At 50.1% G+C, this 18,497-nt stretch overlaps 1 pseudogene; it reads right to left on the reverse strand.

The window, feature by feature from the left end:
- The window catches only part of LOC104676790, a 56,367-nt pseudogene that overhangs the window by 12,594 nt on the left and 25,276 nt on the right, over positions 1-18,497 (reverse strand).

An 18,497-nucleotide genomic window follows, 5' to 3' on the forward strand; every position in this document is an offset into this window, starting at 1 on the left:
TCTCACAGCCATACCTCTCTCCAGCAGAAGGCGCTGAGGGTCTTGGCATGAGGCCCATCTTCCTTCTGCAGGGCCCCATGCCAGGATGACTCCAGAACCTGCAGGCCAAGGCCCGGGACAGTGGAGAAGTAGGGCCCGGTGATGCGGAGCAGTGGAGGGACCAAGGTGTGGCTGCCACCCTCGGGAACGCTGAAGTTTTGCACTCCCGGTGGGGATGACAGTGGGCAGCACCTCTGGCTCTATGATACGTCCTCGAGGGGAGCGCCCAGACTGAGGCCACAACCAGCGAGAAGGCATCGCTCCAGGCCTCAGGGCAGGAGTGCAGGTACAGGATCCTGCCTGCGTCCACCACCTCTTGAGAGAAGCTCTGCATGGGGTCCAGGCTGGGTGGCTCATCTGCCAAGGCGCCAGGCGAAACCATCACCAGGTAGCTGGCACTCAGTGGGCTCTTCACTGAGAAAACGATGTCTGCCTTCTGGGCTGCCTCCTGGGGTACCTGGTTAACAGAGGTCATGAGGACTAACAAGGGAACACAGATGGGTCTCAGAGGGGCCCACTGTGGCCCTAGGCAGCCAGAACAGGCTTGATCTTGCTCACCAGATACCACTGCTCATTTAGTCACACAAACACACACGTGGGTTCACACACAGCAGCCAGACATGCAGCTGTTCACATTTTTTGTTTTTTAAGACAGGGTCTCACTCTGTCACCCAGGCTGGAGTGCAGTGATGTGATCACAGCTCCCTGCAGCCTCAACCTCCTAGGCTCAAGGGCTCCCACCTCAGCCTCCCAAGTAGCTGGGACCACAGGCATGAGCCACCATGCCTGGCTAATTTAAAAATTTTTTTTTGTAGAGACGGGGTTTCACTGAGTTGCCCCAGCTGCTGGACACATGTTATACCCACCCCACACACGGTTCCAGGGGGTTGGTCACACAGCTTGAGATGCACTCCCTCGGGGAGGTGTGTAATCACATGTCCCCAGACTCAGTGACACAGACACAGGACTTCATCAGACACTGACGCAGTCACACATGTTCACATGCGCGTGTGCACACGCACACACACAGGCTCCCCTGCTCAGGATCTGTTCAGGCCTGTGGCTGGTTTGCTGGCAACGTATTCCCCAACCCCTGCTATCACCATCCAGGACCATCAGAGCATGCCCCGCCCCACCCCACCCCTCCTAGAGGCACAGGCGCCCCCAACACAGGCCCTACAGAGCTCATGCCCCAAAGGCCACACGGGCTCCCTCACCTGATGGGCCATCCACAAGAGGCTAAACCACCCCCAAACTCACATTCCTGTTCTGTGCCTTTGCCCGGAATGTTCCTTTTGCCTGGAATACCACTCCCCATACTCTGCTCCCAATGGCCTGTGTTCTTCAGAGCCCGGCCCAAACACTGCCTCCTCTCATGAGGCCTTCCTGATTTCCTGATGCCAGATCTGCTGGCTTGCCATGGGCCCCAAGGTCCAGACATGCAGACCAGAAGGGTCTCCGAAATAAGCAGAGTAGAAGAGTAAGGCCAAGAGCGGGCAAGAACTGGCCTGAGGTCACAGGGCATGTCAGTGAGCTCGCTGGAGGGCCCATGGCTGCTCTGTGGGGTTCCTGGGTGGGCAGAAGCCCTTGACAGACCCTCCTAGTCCTGGTCTGGGCTCCGAGAAGAGAGGGGGATACACGGGGGTCTGAGGCGCAGTGGCCTGTCTCCACGGCCAGCAATCCCCAAAGTTCAGGACCCGTGATGCCCTCCCAGGGAACTCACTGCAATGCAGATTCTTGGGCTTCACTTCAGAGATTCCGTAGGGCTGGGTGGGGTCCAGGAATCTGCATGCTCAACCACGCCATGGACACAAGTGGACACGACCTCTAGAGGCACACACAACTCCCAGGAGGATGGGTGTACAGCAGGCTCCCCAAAACCTCTTGGGAACACAACATATACAGGAGCACATCTGAGACACGTGCACACACACAACCTGGGACCACCACAGCCACAGCCCAAGTCACATGTGTACCTGGCATGGAGGCTGGGCGGGAGGCCCTCTACCTGGTCCACTACCCCGCTCACCACCTCCAGCTGGTCCCTTCTGACCTCAGCTGCCTCTCCCTGGAAGATGTAGATCTTCTTGTGCTGGGCCAGCTTCAGTGGGGCTAGTGGGCCCTCTAGGGCAACAGTCACTTGTAGTGTGGCATCTGTGTGCAGTGGCCCTGCTTCCATTGAGAAGGCCAGGGTGCTGCGGGGTCTGAGGCTGCCATTGTGGCCGTAGAGAACGGCCCCATTCAGCAAGTACTGCTGGGAGACGACTGTGGCTGGCTGAGTGGCCCGGAGCAATTGTCCCTAGCGAGGACACTCTATGACGTGGTAGTGGACTGCATCCCCACTGCAGGATGTCGAGGTTGGTGTCCAGGTGGAGCTCAGCCATGTTGATGGTACCCTGGCCTCTTTGAGGGACCATGAGGCCACAGCCATTGGCCACAGAGAGGTAGGGCTCCAAGGCCTGCACCTCCAGCAGAGTGGTGGCCTGGTGCTGCCCATCAGACACCTGCAGCTGGATCCAGCGTGGTCAGCCCGAGTGCGCAAACAGGACTCACCTCTTCCTGAGGTCCCCCATGGATGAAGCAGTAGATGAGCTGCATGGGCTCATCCACGGCCATGATACTGCGAAAGAGGAGGTCCTTGTGGGTCAGCACCAGCTGGGCATCAGCAAAGCTCAAATCAGCACTGCTGAAGGCCACGTCGACTGTAGTCAGCAGCCACCACCTACCCCGGGCCACATGGAAGACGTGGCTGATGATCTGCATGGGGCGTGGTCATTCACGGGCTGGATGACCACTTGGAAGACACCCCGTACCTCCTCCCAGGCCATGTCACCACTGCTCTCATCCTGGCGGGTAGCAACAAATGGGATATCACCTTCTGTGATCTCAGAATCATCATGCTGGTAGACCAGCCGGCCACACAACAGGTTTCCATTGGTGAAGGATGTCACCATAGTGGTCTTGTCCTGTGTCCCATGCCAAGTCAACCTCCCATGGCGGGGGCCACTACATGACCTCATAGAGGTACCTGGCACTGTTGAGACTCTGGAAGAGCTGGTCAGTAGAGAGGACACACTCATCATCCTCAGCCACCACGAGGACATTGGTGAGGACAGGCATGTCTAGGTCACCGCCAGTATGGATGGAGAAGGTACAGAACAGGGAGAAATATGGTGGAGCTGTGACACAGAAACAGAAGGTGTCCTCCACTGCCACTGAGGTGCGTGCCGTGGCCCCACAGGTCACCTGGCCAGCCTATACATCATCCTGGGTGAAGCCCTGGCCGCATGACAGCCTCGTGCCCTGTAGTTGAAGGCTGCCTTTCCTGGGAGCCTGAACCACCTCACAGTGTAAGGCTGGAGGGCTTGGGCCTGCCTCCTCCAGAGTGGCATCCACGTGGGCTGTGGTGAGGGTGTCCTGCTGGGTGTCCTGAGTGTGCAGTGGCTCCAGCTGCAGCATCCACACTGGGGCTCTCTGGATGGTCACTGAGAAGGATAGATTGCTCAGGATTTCCCAGCCCACCTGCACCTCCAGATCCAGGTTCTCCACAGTGTCCTCGACGTGGTGCTGTGGGTCGGTGCTCAGGTACCTCATGCAGCCCTACTCCACGTCCTGCTGATGGAATGCCTGTGTGGCCCACCACTCAGCACCCTCCACCCCACTAGCCCCCTGCTTCTGCAGCTCCCTGAACTGCAGGGCTCCAGCGATGCGGAACAGCACGCTCACATCCTGCCACACGGCGCTGCTCTCCACCAACAGGTTGGTGGGCAAGATGGGCATGGCAGAGCCCTGGGCCAGGCACAGTCCTGTGCTATGGTGGATCTGTATGGGCAGCTGGACAGCCACCACCTTCAGCATGGCCGGGGGCGGGGGGTGCAGTCCATCGCTGATCCAGAAAGTCAAGTGCTGTGCAGGGCCTCCGCGGTGGTCATAGACTAGCCTGCCGGCCTCCAACGCCCAGGAGGAGAACTCAGTCACCGGCTCCCCGGGCTGCTCCACAGTCTCAGTGTTCCACGGGGAGGCCAGAGGGGGCGCCAAGGAGCTAGAAGGCGAGGCCCTCACAGGCAGAGTCCAGGTCATAGGCCTGGAAAACCTCAGGCCCCAGTGGCTTCTGCGTGTGTTCCAGGAACACCATGAGGCTGCCACGTGGGAAGATGATGCCGGGTGGGTCACTGACAGGGTGAAACTGGAAGGGCAGGAGGTCATTTTGGCTCCTCCGTAGGCATGCGGGCATGGGCACCAGAGCCATCACTGACACCTCTAGCACCAGCTGGTCAGAGGTGTCCTCAGGGCCATCGTGGATGAAGCAGGCCTTGCAGTTCACCATGTCCAGGAGGGTGAATATTTTTCATGCCTGGGCACCCGGGATGTCCAGTTCAAGCTTGCCCTAGCATGCCCCTCAGGTCACGCTGAACAGCACCTGGGATGTGCGCAGCTCAGCCTCCATCAGGGCCAGCATGGGTTGCACGTGCTGCCACTCAAGCCAGGCTGTGCCACCCTCAGCCACCACCAGTGGGCAGATAGTCAACAGCTGGGTGAAATTAGCAGACAGGGTGCAGCCCTAGCTCAGGCACGCATGGCTCAGCTAGCTCCATGGCCAGCCAAGCCTTGGTGGCCAGCATGGAGAAAGCTTCATCATGGTCACAGGCATCATCCTCATACTCCTCCACCTCCTCCAGCCTTCAGCCAGCCGCCATGTTGTGCGTCAACAAGGCTTCCCGCAGCCCCCGCCTTTGGCCATTGACACTGAGGTCTTCCATGCAGCCATTCCAGCAGGGAGGCATTGGCGGCTCCTCGTGTCAGGTCTGGGCGGTATTCCTGGAGGTGACAAGAGGCCTCTGCAACCAGCCCCCAAGAAGGAGACTGCCACGTGGCTCCAGGTAGCTGAGGACTCCTCGGTTCGAAGTACATGTGGGATGCTGGTCCATGGAGATTTCCAGCTGGTGAATGTTAATATGGACACTGATCTTGTGGGGCTGCCTGTCAGCCACAGGCACACTGCTGAGGAGCAATGCAGTACCCTGGCCCTTCTCGACCATGGCCCACAGGTGGCCCTCAAATATGTCCACATGGATGAAGTCCCCAGGCGGGTCCCCTGCCTGGAAGGCCAAGGGTGCCTGCTGGCTCTGTGTAGTGAGTGTCAACTCCAGGGTTCCTTCATCCTGAGTGCCCCAGGCAGGGACGGCAGCTAAAGAGTGGGGCCCAGAGAAGCCCAGGGCCACATCCTCACCGGCAGAAAACTCTTCAGCACAGCCCTCACGCACGTCGGGGGTCAGAGGCCGGAGGAGGCTGCAGCCATTGAGGGTGGCTGCATGGGGCAATCTCTCAGGGGATAGCTGGTTCCCCTCAGATAGGGCAGGCCAAGGCTCCCAATGCTCTCAACGAAGAGCCCACAGGGGACCTCTAGGGGGCTCCCAGGACTGCAGAGGAGGCGTTCGGAAACCCATCAACTGACAATGTGGCTCAGCCCTCTGAGACAGTCAGCACTGTAGTGTGGGGGATGGAGTCGTTCAGCAGCATTTCTGCTGGGGTCCGCAGCCTCAGCTCCTCCTGGCCCAGGACAAGTCTCACCTGAGGAGAGATGGGGAATGGGAGATGGGGGGCAGCACTTTGAATCCATCATTTCCCTTATAAAACGCACAGTGGGTTCCCCACAGTTGGGGCCCCAAAGCAGAAAACCTAGGACAAGGGCCTCTGGTGCCACCCCTCTTGACTTCCTGCCATCTCTTTATTCATCCTCCAAACACTCACCAAAGGAAACTCTGGGCCAGGCCTGAATGGGCTCTGGGGACCCTGATGTGAATCAGATGTGCTCCTTGCCCACAAGGAACTGACCTATAGCAAGATGCTCTTCTAGAAACCCAACCTGTATTTTTAAATTCTCCTTCTCTTTCCTTGAGAGGTGCCAGAAATACTGTCTCGGAATCTAGATTTCACCCCTGGAATAATGGGTAACTAAGAATCCCTTGATCAGTCCCCCTAAGTTTGGCAAAGTTTTTCAAGGTCACTGAGGGAAGCCAGGCTAACTGTTCAGGGATAGGGAGCCCAGGCAGATGCTCTGTGTTCGGAAACAAAAGCTCCCTGACCTGTGGTGGAGGGAGATCTCAGGGACAGATGAAGGACATAGTTCTGTCACTATGACAATGACACCAGAAATGGAGCTGGTATGGCGCTCCCAGATGCTAGAACAGGTGGTGGCAGAGTATGGGAACTGCAAAACCAGAACAATAAGAGCCATGATCTTGGAGTCCTGGTATGGTGCATCTCTGTAGGGGTGTGGCATCACTGTACCCGCAGAGCTCAGCAGGCATCAGTGCCAGACTGCACCACATTGGTGTTCAACAGTGACACCTTGTGGCAGTGAGCAGCAATGACAGCAGCAGACTGACCAAGCCCTAGTCCTCTTCTCACTGGGGTGTGGAAGGAGATGGTTGCCCCAAATTTGTTTTTTTGTTTTTTTCTTTCTAAAATAGAGATGGGGTCTCATTGTGTGACTCAGAGCAGTCTTGAACTCCTAGGCTCAAGTGATCTTCCCACCTTGGCCTGCCAAAGTGGTGGGATTATAGGCATGAGTCACTGCACCCAGCCTGCCCCAAATTTGGACTAAGACCCTGGGTTCTTAAACTCTTCATGGTATGGGGGAAGACTCAAGAACGAGCCACAAGACTCCTTGATAATAAAGCTTGTGGTGTCTTGAAGGATGAAACGGAAAAATGAAGCTGAGGCAGTACTGGTGCTGTTACCATCGTGGACAGACAGTGGTAGTACAGAGAAACTGGTGCAGTGCCATAGGGATGCACAGGGGTCATGGGGACTCAGGAGGGGGCCTCGACCAGGAGGAGGGGATGCTCACACTGAAACTTCAAGGAGAGGCTAGAGTTAGGCAGGTACAGGGAATGAGTGAGGCACGCAGCTGGCAGAAGCAGTGTAGTGACCAAAGGCCTGGCAGCAAGTGACCATAAGATGGCCAGGAACTGAAAGCAGTTCAGTGCAGTCACAGCACAAATGGCCAGGGAGGGCTTGTGGTGGGAAACATGGTTGGAGGGAGCTGATGGGCAGAGCCAGTTCAGGAAGGATTTACCATTTCTGGGCTGCTGCTGCCCATCCCATGGTGGAGAACTTGAGACCCCAAGATAAAAGTGACTTACACAAAGTCACACAGCCAGCTGGGGTTCAAAGCTAGAGAAGGAATCTCACCCCCATCCCAGGGGGATGTCACTCACCTGCAGGCGTCCGGAAGAGCTGCAGCAGGAGGTGGTCAGCTAGGCCTGCTGCCAGGAGAAGGAGGGCTTGAGGTTGGGATGTGCAGAACTGCAGCTGTAGGTCTATGTCGGTCAGAGCCGTGGCCACAGACACCTCCAGCTGGTTCTCACCGAAGAAGGAAGCTGTGTGAGAGAGGGAGCTCTGGTCAAGGCTCAGATTCTTGCCTGGAGGAGGCGAGGTGCCATAGAGATGGACCGGTGGGTTGCAGAAAGGGGTTCATGCTGGTGCACCCTCATGGTTCTGCTATATGGTGCTGCCTCTGAGCACTGCCCAGATCCCAGCATTTCCTTGGTCCTGGCACCAGAAGGCACAGCCTCACCTTGTGTCCAGTCCAGACCTTGACTTTGCAGGAGGTCAGACCCAGAAATTCCCAGCAACTCAGTTCTCCTCCTTAGAGATTCCTGGAGCCAGAGGCCTCCGCCAGCTCTGACTCACCTCCCTTGGGCCCCAGAGGAGTCTCCCTCCCAGGTCTGGCTCCCTGACCCAGCCCAAAGGGAAACATCACTGGCCTGATCACCTGGCTTGGTGGTCACAGCCCTGAGGAATGGAGTTTCTGGAGAATCACCCCCAGTCCAGATGGATTCCTGCTGATATTCCTTCTCCTAAGTGCCCTTGTGCTTGGGCTCCTGTGCAGCACCTGCCGTGCCAAGCCCTGCTTCCACGGATTGGCTGGGGCCATGGCTGGGATCTGGGGATGGTTTCAGTGCAGCCCACCTGTCCCCGCTTCTCTATCAGGTCATTCTTTCAGCTGCCATTGAGGGTGGGGGCGGGAGCTTATTGGCCTCAGTTTGCCAAGGAGCAAAGGCTCTGAGGCCAGATGGGGACCACATGCAGTGTCAAACCAAAGTGGGCCCACACTTCCTCCATTAACCCTGCTACTGCTTTCTGCTGGAGAGCTATTCACAGTCAGATCTGCTGAGCAGTCAGATCCAGCCCCATTGTTTCCACCATGGCCAAGGAACCAGGAATGGAACAGCTGAGCTCCCAACTGCCCCAGGCCACCACTCAGGCTGAGGCTGAAGACAGGGCCTAGGAGGGGCTGAGGGTCTGCAGGGCAGGCCAGAGAGGGCCTCACTAGGCAGAAGGCCATGTCTGGGGTTGCCTGGGGTTAGTGGTTCCCATGCAAGGCCCTTTCTGTCCCACACCGGGACTCCTCCTCTTTTGAGTTGCTGCTTCCTCCAGGCAGTTTCCCCAAATCAGCCTCCCTGACTTCCAACCTGCTGCCATAATTTCTGGTCTATGCCTTTTGTGGTGATAAGAGCCAAATACAACTTTGACTTTGCCTGCAGATGTCCAGGGCTAGGGGGCAGACAAACACAGGTTAAAAACCATGATTCATCCCTGTTGATTTCCCTCAAACCCCAAGAACAAGCAAAGGCTGATGGCCTTGATAGGGTGATCCAGTACTGGCCTCACATGTGCTGGTCCCTGGCCAGCCTAAGCCAGCTGCCATCTGTTCGAGGAAGTAGCTTCAGCCATTGGAGGAGTTGGAGATTTCTACGCCCTAAGGGCAGCCGGCCCCACCTGGAGAGATGTCCAGGAAAGATCACCTAAGAGCCCCCGGGTTGAGTTAAATCCCCTGTAGTTATCCCCTCCTCCTGCCAGCACTGCTGGCAACACCAGCACCTTGTCTGGGAAGCTAAGGGAATCAAGTAAGCCCCGCAGACCATCTGCACAGGGGCGGCCTAGCAGGCTCAGCAGGCACAGCACAGCTTGGTGCCAGCAAGAGACAGACCAGGGAACTGCAGGTGGTGGCCACCTACTGGGGTGCCTTATCTGCAAAGACATTGATTCCTAAGAGCGACACACAGTGAGGGAGGCCATAGCACAAGGGGTGGGGGCACACGGCCCTGCAGGATGGAGCCACCACCATCACTGGCTGGAATAGCTCACAGCAGCTGCCAGAAGCCAACTGTTGCATTTTCAGGAATTTTGAGAGCCAGGTGATACTGCCCACAACGGAAATATTTATACCAGGCAAAGAGGCAAATACTGAAAATCAGGGTTCCCTCTCCCCAAGAAAGCCCATTGCTAAACATTTACCTACCCAGCACCCACGGGGAAGAGGACACGTCTCCCTGTGCCTACCCACCTGTGTTAGTCAGGGTTCCCTAGAGGGACAGAATAAGAGATATATAGACATAGATAGATAGATAGATAGATAGATAGATAGATAGATAGATAGATAGAAAGGGGAGTTTATTAAATATTAACTCACACAATCACACGGTCCCACAATAGGCTGTCTGCAAGTTTGAGGAGCAAGACCCAGCCCGAGTCTCAAAACTCAAGAACTTGGAGTCTGATGTTAGAGGGCAGGAAGCATCCAGCAGGGGAGAAAGATGTAGGCTGGGAGGCTGGTCCACTCTTGCCTTTTCACATTTTTCTGCCAGCTTTATATTCACTGGCAGCTCATTAGATGGTCCTCACCAGTATTAAGGGTGGCTTTGCCTTCCCCAGGTCCGCTGACTCAAATGTTAATCTCCTTTTACAACACCCTCACAGACACACCCAAGGGATCAATACTTTGCAGCCTTCAACCCAATCAAGTTGACACTCAGTATTAACCATCACACCACCCTTGCACTAAAGGTATATGGACACCCACTAGGGCATGGTCAACGTCAGGAATCTGGGCCAAACAGGAACTGAAGGAGACGGTTGGCTCTAACCACTGAACCATCTGCCTGCAGCCCCCTCCCAGCAGAAGAGAGAAGAGCCTGTTTGGCCAGAGTGGAACGGTGGCAAGAAACAGAGGTACTTTCCAGAGCGCTGGGGTCTGAATGGGTCCACTGAGGGGCTGGGCCCTGATGCTTCCCGTGGGGCTGAGCGGGAGGGGCTCACAGAGGCTGTCTTGTGCTGCTGGATTGCATAGCCAGTCAGGACCCCACCCCAACAGAGGCCTCTGAGGCCTTGCTGGCCAGGGCTTTGGAAACTCTGACAGCGCCGCTTCCCCCACCTTCTGATCTCGTTTTTCTGCCCCTCTTACACTCTCTGAGGGGCTGCAGTTGCAAGAACCCAGAATCTCTGTCTTGGAGGTGGTGATGGGCCGGGGCAGTTGAAGAGGGGCTTTGAATGGAGAGGGTCTGCAGGATAAAGATTTAATAAGCTAGGAGTCAATCCAGAAGACTTCCTGGAGGAGGTGATGGTGGTGTAGAGTCACAGAGAGGGAGGAACAGGCAGTCTCAGAGGACAGCAGCAAGTCCAAGTGAGAGACTGGCAGAGGTATACAGGACCCCATTGGGTGGGGTGAGGAGGGTTTCTGCTCCCTCACCCACTAGAGCCTCTGGCTTATCACAGGATAAGAGCCAGCTAAGCTCCAGGGGCTTTCCAGGAAAAGTGTCCCTTGGAAAAGGTGTGACCTTTTCACCGCTCCCAACAGCACCCTAGAAATGGTTTGGCCTTTCCCCTCCCGAGTTCCACAGAGAACACAGCCAGCAGAGGACACATTATCTGTCATCCAGAAATGGGTCTGATTCTCAATCAAGGGACAGCAGGACTAGTAGAGACTGTCAGGCCACACGGCTGCCTGCACAGCACCCCCATGCTTGGGGGGGGTGAGGGGGATGGCGGGGGCTGGCTGTCCACAGGCCAGACATGACAGGGAGGCTCACCAGAGGTGGCACACTTTGGAGGGACAAAGTCAGGGGAGAGCTTCCTCTTGTTAGGCCACAAGACTCCACAAGGACAGCACGGTGACTGATTCCCAGCACTAGAGGCGAGGCGATCGGCCATGTGTAGGTGTATATCTATGTGTGTGTGTGTATATGTGTATTTATTTATTTATTTATTTAGATGGAGTCTTGCTCTGTCCCCCAGGCTGGAGTGCAGTGGCGCGATCTCAGCTCACTGAAACCTCTGCCTCCTGGGTTCAAGTGATGCTCCTGCCCCAGCCTGCCAAGTAGCTGGGACTACAGGCACCCGCACCACTACCGGCTGCTTTTTGTATTTTTAGTAGAGATGAGGTTTCACCATATTGGTGAGGCTGGTCTCAAACTCCTGACCTCATGATCTGCCTGCCTTGGCCTCCCAAAGTGCTAGGACTACAAGCGTGAGCCACAGCACCCGGCTATTTATAGAATATGACCTCAACTATTTAAACATATCTGTAAGGGTATATGTACTTTGATAACAAAAAAAAAAAAAAATACATACTGATAGAAACTAGTCATCATGTCAACAGTGGTTATATTAGGTAGAGAAATTACGTGAGATTTTAATTTTTTTATATTTTACTACTGGTCTCAATAATGGTTCTTTATAAGTTTTATAATCATGAAAAAAAGGTTTCTAAAGTTTTTTGCAAAATGGGAAGTTATACTTCTTTATATACTAAAGAAAAAAACAAAACTTCCTATTTGAATACCTTTGACTTTTACTGCAGACTTACAGACCCTTGAAAGAAAAGGCAATTCCCTCCCACTAGTTCTGCTGTCATTCTCCCCATCTCTGCCTTCACTTCCACCTTGGTCTTTTTTCTACTTCCCACCTTGGCTACTGGTCGCTACCCAAAATGCTTGGTTGGCTAAATGGTTAGAATTCAGGGAAAAAGAGATCCTGAATTCCTAATCTAAACTAAGGTTATACATGTGGGAAATAATAAAGAGAAACCAGGTAGTAAATAAGATTTGCAGGACTTAAAATACCTAGACTTTAATTCCTCTAAGATTATAGTTATTAATCATGCTTTTATATCACATTATCACTTAACATTTAATTTGTAACTATAATGTTCATGAGGAAAAGAGAAAATAGCTTGGCTTCTTTCCTCACCGAATTGTTGTTCTTAGTATCTTCTAGACATTCCAGAACTGATGTCAGATTTGGCTCATCAGAGTCCATAAACCATAGTGGTGAAGAAGATGAATAGGATTCCTGTTTAGCACAGAGACACCTGTGTTAAACGTTTACATGCAGATTAACCCAAATATGCAATTAAACCACATCACTAAATGGCAAGATGACCATGGATTTAAACAAAATGTATCAGGGGGAAAAGGCAACACATTAAAACCCATGTGAGGCGCTGGACTTCTGAGACAGCCATTCTCCTTGCATAGCACTGTCTGCTGCCACAGCTCATAGAAGTCAACAATTTTCTTCAACACTGGTAGGCAGCCTCTAAATGGGCCCGATCACCCTCACCTCCTGCCATTCACACCCCTGTAAAACTTCCACCCCTGGACCTAGTGACTCACTTCTAACAAAGAGAATACAGCAGAAGTAATAACATCACTTCTGAGGTGAGACTACAAGGAGACTATGATGCCTGTCTTGGTCACCCTTCTCCTGCTCTCTGCATTGCTCCCTCTGATGGAAGTCAGTTGCCATGTGATGAGGTGCCCTATGGAGAGGCCCACATGGCAAGGTATTGCAAAAGGCCTCTGACCAGTAGCCATCTAGAAAAGGAGGCCCAGTCCAACAGCCTCTGAGATGAATCCTGCCAATGTGAGCTTGGAGACGGATTCTCTCCCTATCCTGCCTTGGGATGATCACAGCCACCTCCAACACCTTCACTGCCTGGTGAGAGGCCAAGCCAGTGAATCCAAGGTAAACTGCACAGACTCCTGACCCACAGAAACTGTGAGACAACATTTATTGTTTTAAGCTGCTAAATGTGTTACAGAGCAATAGATAAGTAATTCAAACACCATAAAATTCTAACATTTTATTCTATCACATGAACCAAGTAATACCAATAAATGCCACTACTATACATAATATTTTTGGAATACAATTACATGTGATTTTTTTTAAAAAAAGCTAATGAACTAAGCATTATGTGCTTTCACCCACTAACAAACATTCCCTCTGTTATGTTGTACTGTTTTCTATTATAAATTGGGGAAAAGCCATTATTATTATCTATTAGCTTCAGAATAACTAGGTTCAAGTCATGGAAAACAATCTTGCACAAACAACTTTTAAGAAAAACAAGATGGGCCAGGCGTGGTGGCTCACGCCTGTAATCCCAGCACTTTGGGAGGCCGAGGAGGGCGGATAACGAGGTCAGGAGATCGAGACCATCCTGGCTAACAGGATGAAACCCCGTCTCTACTAAAAAAAAAATACAAAAAAATTAGCCAGGCATGGTGCCGGGCACCTGCAGTCCCAGCTACTCAGGAGGTTGAGGCAGAAGAATGGCATGAAGCCAGGAGGCAGAGCATGCAGTGAGCTGAGGTCACGCCACTGCACTCCAGCCTGGCGACCGAGCAAGACTCCATCTCAAAAAACAAAGAAAGAAAAAGAAGAACCAGATGGCTGGGCATGGTCCCTCATGCCTGCAATCCTAGCACCTTGGGAGCCCAAGGCGGGTGGACCACAAGGTCAGGAGATCGAGACCATCCTGGCCAACATGGTGAAACTCCGTCTCTACTAAAATTAAAAAAAATAATAGCCAGGTGTGGTGGTGCACGCCTGTAGTTTCAGCTACTCAGGAGGCTGAGGCAGGGGAATCGCTTGAACTCGGGAGGCAGAGGTTTCAGTGAGCTGAGATGTGCCACTGCACTCCAGCGTGGCGATAGATTCTGTCTCAAAAATAAATAAATAAATAAAATCAAAGAAAAAGAAAAAAAAAGTTGTATTGAAGGAGAACATCATTAACAGTATATCTCTTCAATAATGATTTATTTTACTATTATCATTCTTCTCATTCCTCTCTTACTGTGTTCCAAATCTCTTTACAGGCTAAAAGAAAGTCTTCAGAATTAATCCTATTCTTTTTTTTCTTTGTTTGGTTTTTTTTGAGACCGAGTTTCGCTCTTGTTGCCCAGGCTGGAGTGCAATGGCACGATCTCAGCTAACCACAACCTGCACCTCCCAGGTTCAAGCAATTCTCCTGCCTCAGCCTTCCTGAGTAGCTGGGATTACAGACATGTGCCATCACGCCCGGCTAATTTTCTATTTTTAGTAGAGACGGGGTTTCTCCATGTTGGTCAGGCTGGTCTAGAACTCCCAATCTCAGACAATCCGCCCACCTTGGCCTCCCAAAGTGTTGGGATTACAGGCGTGAGCCACCGCGCCCAGCCAATCCTACTCTTAAAGAACACCACTTACTGAGTATTGCATTTTCTTCTATAAATTCTTCAGCATACACTGAGAATACACCATATGGACCATTTTTACGCTTTTGATTTTGGGGCTTTTGTATTTTGGCTAACGAAATTGCAATTAGATTTAGGACCTCATTCTGTTAGGTTAGTATTTGTCTAGTAAACTTCAGCATAAGCAAAATAAAATACGTGTTGTTGCTCTGGACTGAAACCCCTCAAAACCATATTTTAAAAATTAAAAAAAAAAAATTAACTGAAATCAAGTTTTTAAAACCTTTGAAGATGAAAAGATACGATATATAGTAGGTCTAAGTACCTATTTCAGTGGTTCCCAAAGTGCGGCCCTCAGACCCCCAGGTCCAAACTATTGTGACAGGAATAATAACATGGTGACATTAGCTGTAAGCATGCAAATACAATGGTGGGTAAAAATACTGGTACTTTAGCACAAACAAAAGCAGTAACACCAAACTACCAGTAGTCATGGTATTCTTCACCATGCACAGGAAATGTTTAAAAAGGAAGGGTGGGCAGGGCAGGGTCGCTCACGCCTGTAATCCCAGTGCTTTGGGAGGCTGAGGCAGACGGATTACTTGAGGTCAGGAGTTTGAGACCAGCTTGGCCAACATGGTGAAACCCCATCTCTACTAAAAATATAAAAATTAGCTCGGTGTGGTGGTGCGTGCCTGTAGTCCCAGCTACTTGGGAGGCTGAGGCAGGAGAATCACTTGAACCTGGGAGGCAGAGGTTGCCTTGAGCTGAAATCGCGCCTATGTAACTCCAGACTAGGCAACAGAGCAAAACTCCATCTCCAAAAAGAAAAAGAAAAAGGAAGAGCAACAAAAGGTCAGTTTCATTTAAGAACGTCTATGATAAGGCTGGGAATTTTGGCTCATGTCTATAATTCCAGCACTTTGGAAGGCCCAGGCAGGGGGATCACTTGAGCCCAGGAGATCAAGACCTGCCTAGGCAGCCTGGTGAAACCCCATCTCCACAAAAAATACAAAAATTAGCTGAACACAGTGGCTGCATGCCTGTAGTCCCAGATACTTGGAAGGCTGAGGCAGAAGGATTGACTGAGCCCAGAAAGTTGAGGCTGCAGTGAGCTGCGATCACACTACTGCACTTCAGCCTGGGTGACAGAACAAGGCCCTGTCTCAAAAATTAAAAAAAAAAAAAATGTTTATGATGAAGCAGTGAATATTTTACATCTTAGTCCTTGAATATATCTTCTTAATATTTCAAATGATGAAACGGGAAGCATACACGAGCATTCCTACAGGCTGCCTGAGAAAAAACCCTTGAGTGACTAAGTCATGAAGTGAATTAACCACTTTAATGGAAAACCATTTTTACTTGAAAGGATGACTGGCAAACAATGTTATTTCAACTTGAGTTTCTGGCAGACGTTTTCTAAAAAATCAGATTCTGTCATTTCAAGGAAAACAGACAGGCCATAATAAAATTCAATAATAAAATTGCTAATAAAATTCAAGCTTTTGAACAAAAAAAAAGAATTTTAGAAAATTTATACCCACCATCGCTTTCCAAAAGTATTCTGATGAGATTGATGTTGGTACTGATGAATGTATTTTGATACTGTACAATCAATTGTATCAACATGTAGAAGATCTCAGTGAACGATTTTTTTATAAATGACCAAGGCATGATGTTATAATATCATGCAAGGGTGAAAGATCCAAAGTTCAAGAAAAACCAAACTTCGATGGAGTATCAAAAAAGAAGCCTAGGCAACATGGCAAAACCCTGTCTCTACAAAAAAATACAAAAAGTTAGCCAGGTGTGGTGGTACACACCTGTAGTCCCAACTACTCTGGAGGCTGAGGTGGGAGGATCACCCAAGTCCCCGGAGACTGAGGCTGCAGTGAGCCATGATCACACCACTGCATTCTAGCCTGGGCGACAGGGCAAGACTCCATCTCAAAAATATATACATATACATCCACAATGATCTAAAATGGTTATCTGTATGAGACTGGCCTTTGTTCACATTTTTTCAAACAAATATCACACAATAAATTGAATGCAGACACAAATGGCATATCAAACATCAAAGAAATTTGCAAAAGATGCAAGACTGTACTACTTTGGGTTTAGAAATTTTCTTTTCATAAGAGCATTTATGACAATATGTGGTGAGCTTTTAAAGAATATTTTAAATATTTCTGATTTAATTTCTAGTGATAAATACCAATAGATATGCCCTACATAAACCAAAGCTCCTTGGGCCCTCAATATATTTTTAAGAGTGTAAAGGAATCCTGACCCCAAAACTTTGAGAACTGTTGCCTTCCCTTCCAGTTTCCTTCCTTCCCTAGAATTTCTTTCTTCCTTGGAAGAAGCATCCCTTTGCCCTTCTATATTAACTTATACAGTTCCATTGAGGCCAGTTTTGCTACTTCCTTCCCATCTTTCCACCTCTCTCTCAACGCAAAACCTGAGCAAAGGACTCTACCAGCCCACCCCATTTCCAGTGATTAGTTGCCAGGTGGGCTAAGCCAAGCAAATCTGGGTTTTCCCTGAGACTAGACCTCTCTTTCTGGGAGATCTGGAATCACAGGGACAAGGCTGGCCACCTTGGGGCAGTCAGAATTCATCCTGCCTAATCAGGGAGAGTTCAGACAAGTTTCTAGAAAGCCAAACTCCTTTCTGGAAAGTCAAAGACAATTATATTTTTTGCCATGACTGTAAGAATGCCCATTTCATTGCACACTTTCTAACATTTTTTACCAATCTGATAAATAAAAGCTGGTACTGAGAAGAAAAAAAGGCTGGGCACAGAGGCTCACGCCTGTAATCCCAACACTTTGGGAGGCTGAGGTGGGAAAATCACCTGAAGTCAGGAGTTAGAGACCAGCCTGGCCAACATGGTGTAACCCCGTCTCTACTAAAAATACAAAAATTAGCCAGGCATGGTGGCACACACCTGTAATCCCAGCTACTTGGGAGGCCGAGGCAGGAGAATCACTTGAACCCGGGAGGCGGAGGTTGCAGTGAGCTGTGACCACACCATTGCACTCCAGCCTGGGAGACAAGAACAAGACTTCGTCTCAAAAAAAAAAAGGGAAAAAAAAGTTCCCATACAATATAATTTCTTCCATCTCTGGAAACAAATTCAGCAATGGGAACTGAAAGTCACCACGTGGAAGGTTTCAAGGATTTAGGTCTACCTATTGATGTCTAAAGCATTAGTTAAGTTAGAAAAAAATACGCACACACACGCGCATGCACACACACACATACCCCTATGTATTCAGTACCAGGAAACATGACTGACTACATGGTACAGTCATCCAACAGAAAGCACACAATAACTGAAGGCAATGTAGAGAAGTAAGTTATGACATGGATCTACAATATTGTTGAGTGAAAAAGCAGATTACAAACAAAAATCTGATTTTTAAGGGAGAGGAAACATACACAAGCATAGGAGAAAAGAGATGAGCAGATGACTTGGAAAGATACAAATTTCTGATAGTGGCACCTTCTGAGTGGTAGAATTATATAAGTAATATTTTCTAGTTTTCCCTAAAAAATTGCTAAATTTCCTAAGAAGGTTTTGCTTTCCATATTATAAAATAGCCATCACCCCAGGAAATTTAACCTTCAGCACAAACTCTACATAGTGTTCAAATTTGTTCAGTTTAAGAGTCAATCTATTTTGAAAGACATTTAAAATGATGACCAATATTTAAACTTATGCATTAATATTTTTCAATCACATGCTTTAAATTTTGTAATTTTGATAAGGTTAAGCTTTAGATCCATCTTGAAAAGATAAGTGTTCTATTTGTCTTTAAAATATGCCAGCTTTTAAACAGTGAATGGTGCTCAAAAATCGCAATATAAATTCAGGCAGTGTTCCTTACATAGAATGTGTAATTGCTTCTAATACTGCTCTTTTTCACCGGTTATGAAAACACAGAACAATTATCCAAGCATCTAATTATTCAGGTCCTTTGTTTCTCCTCCATTCTATTAGTTTTATAGTAATTTTAAGGCCTGTGAGGATGAAGTTGTCTGTGACAGCTACCACCAAGGTTACTATAAGCAGACAAATTTCAAACAAGGTTATCACCACTACCATCCCCACCACAAAACTGTCTCAATTAAGGGCAACAC

Source organism: Rhinopithecus roxellana, chromosome 5 (assembly GCF_007565055.1).
Source record: "Rhinopithecus roxellana isolate Shanxi Qingling chromosome 5, ASM756505v1, whole genome shotgun sequence".
In the NCBI taxonomy this organism is placed as follows: domain Eukaryota; kingdom Metazoa; phylum Chordata; class Mammalia; order Primates; family Cercopithecidae; genus Rhinopithecus; species Rhinopithecus roxellana.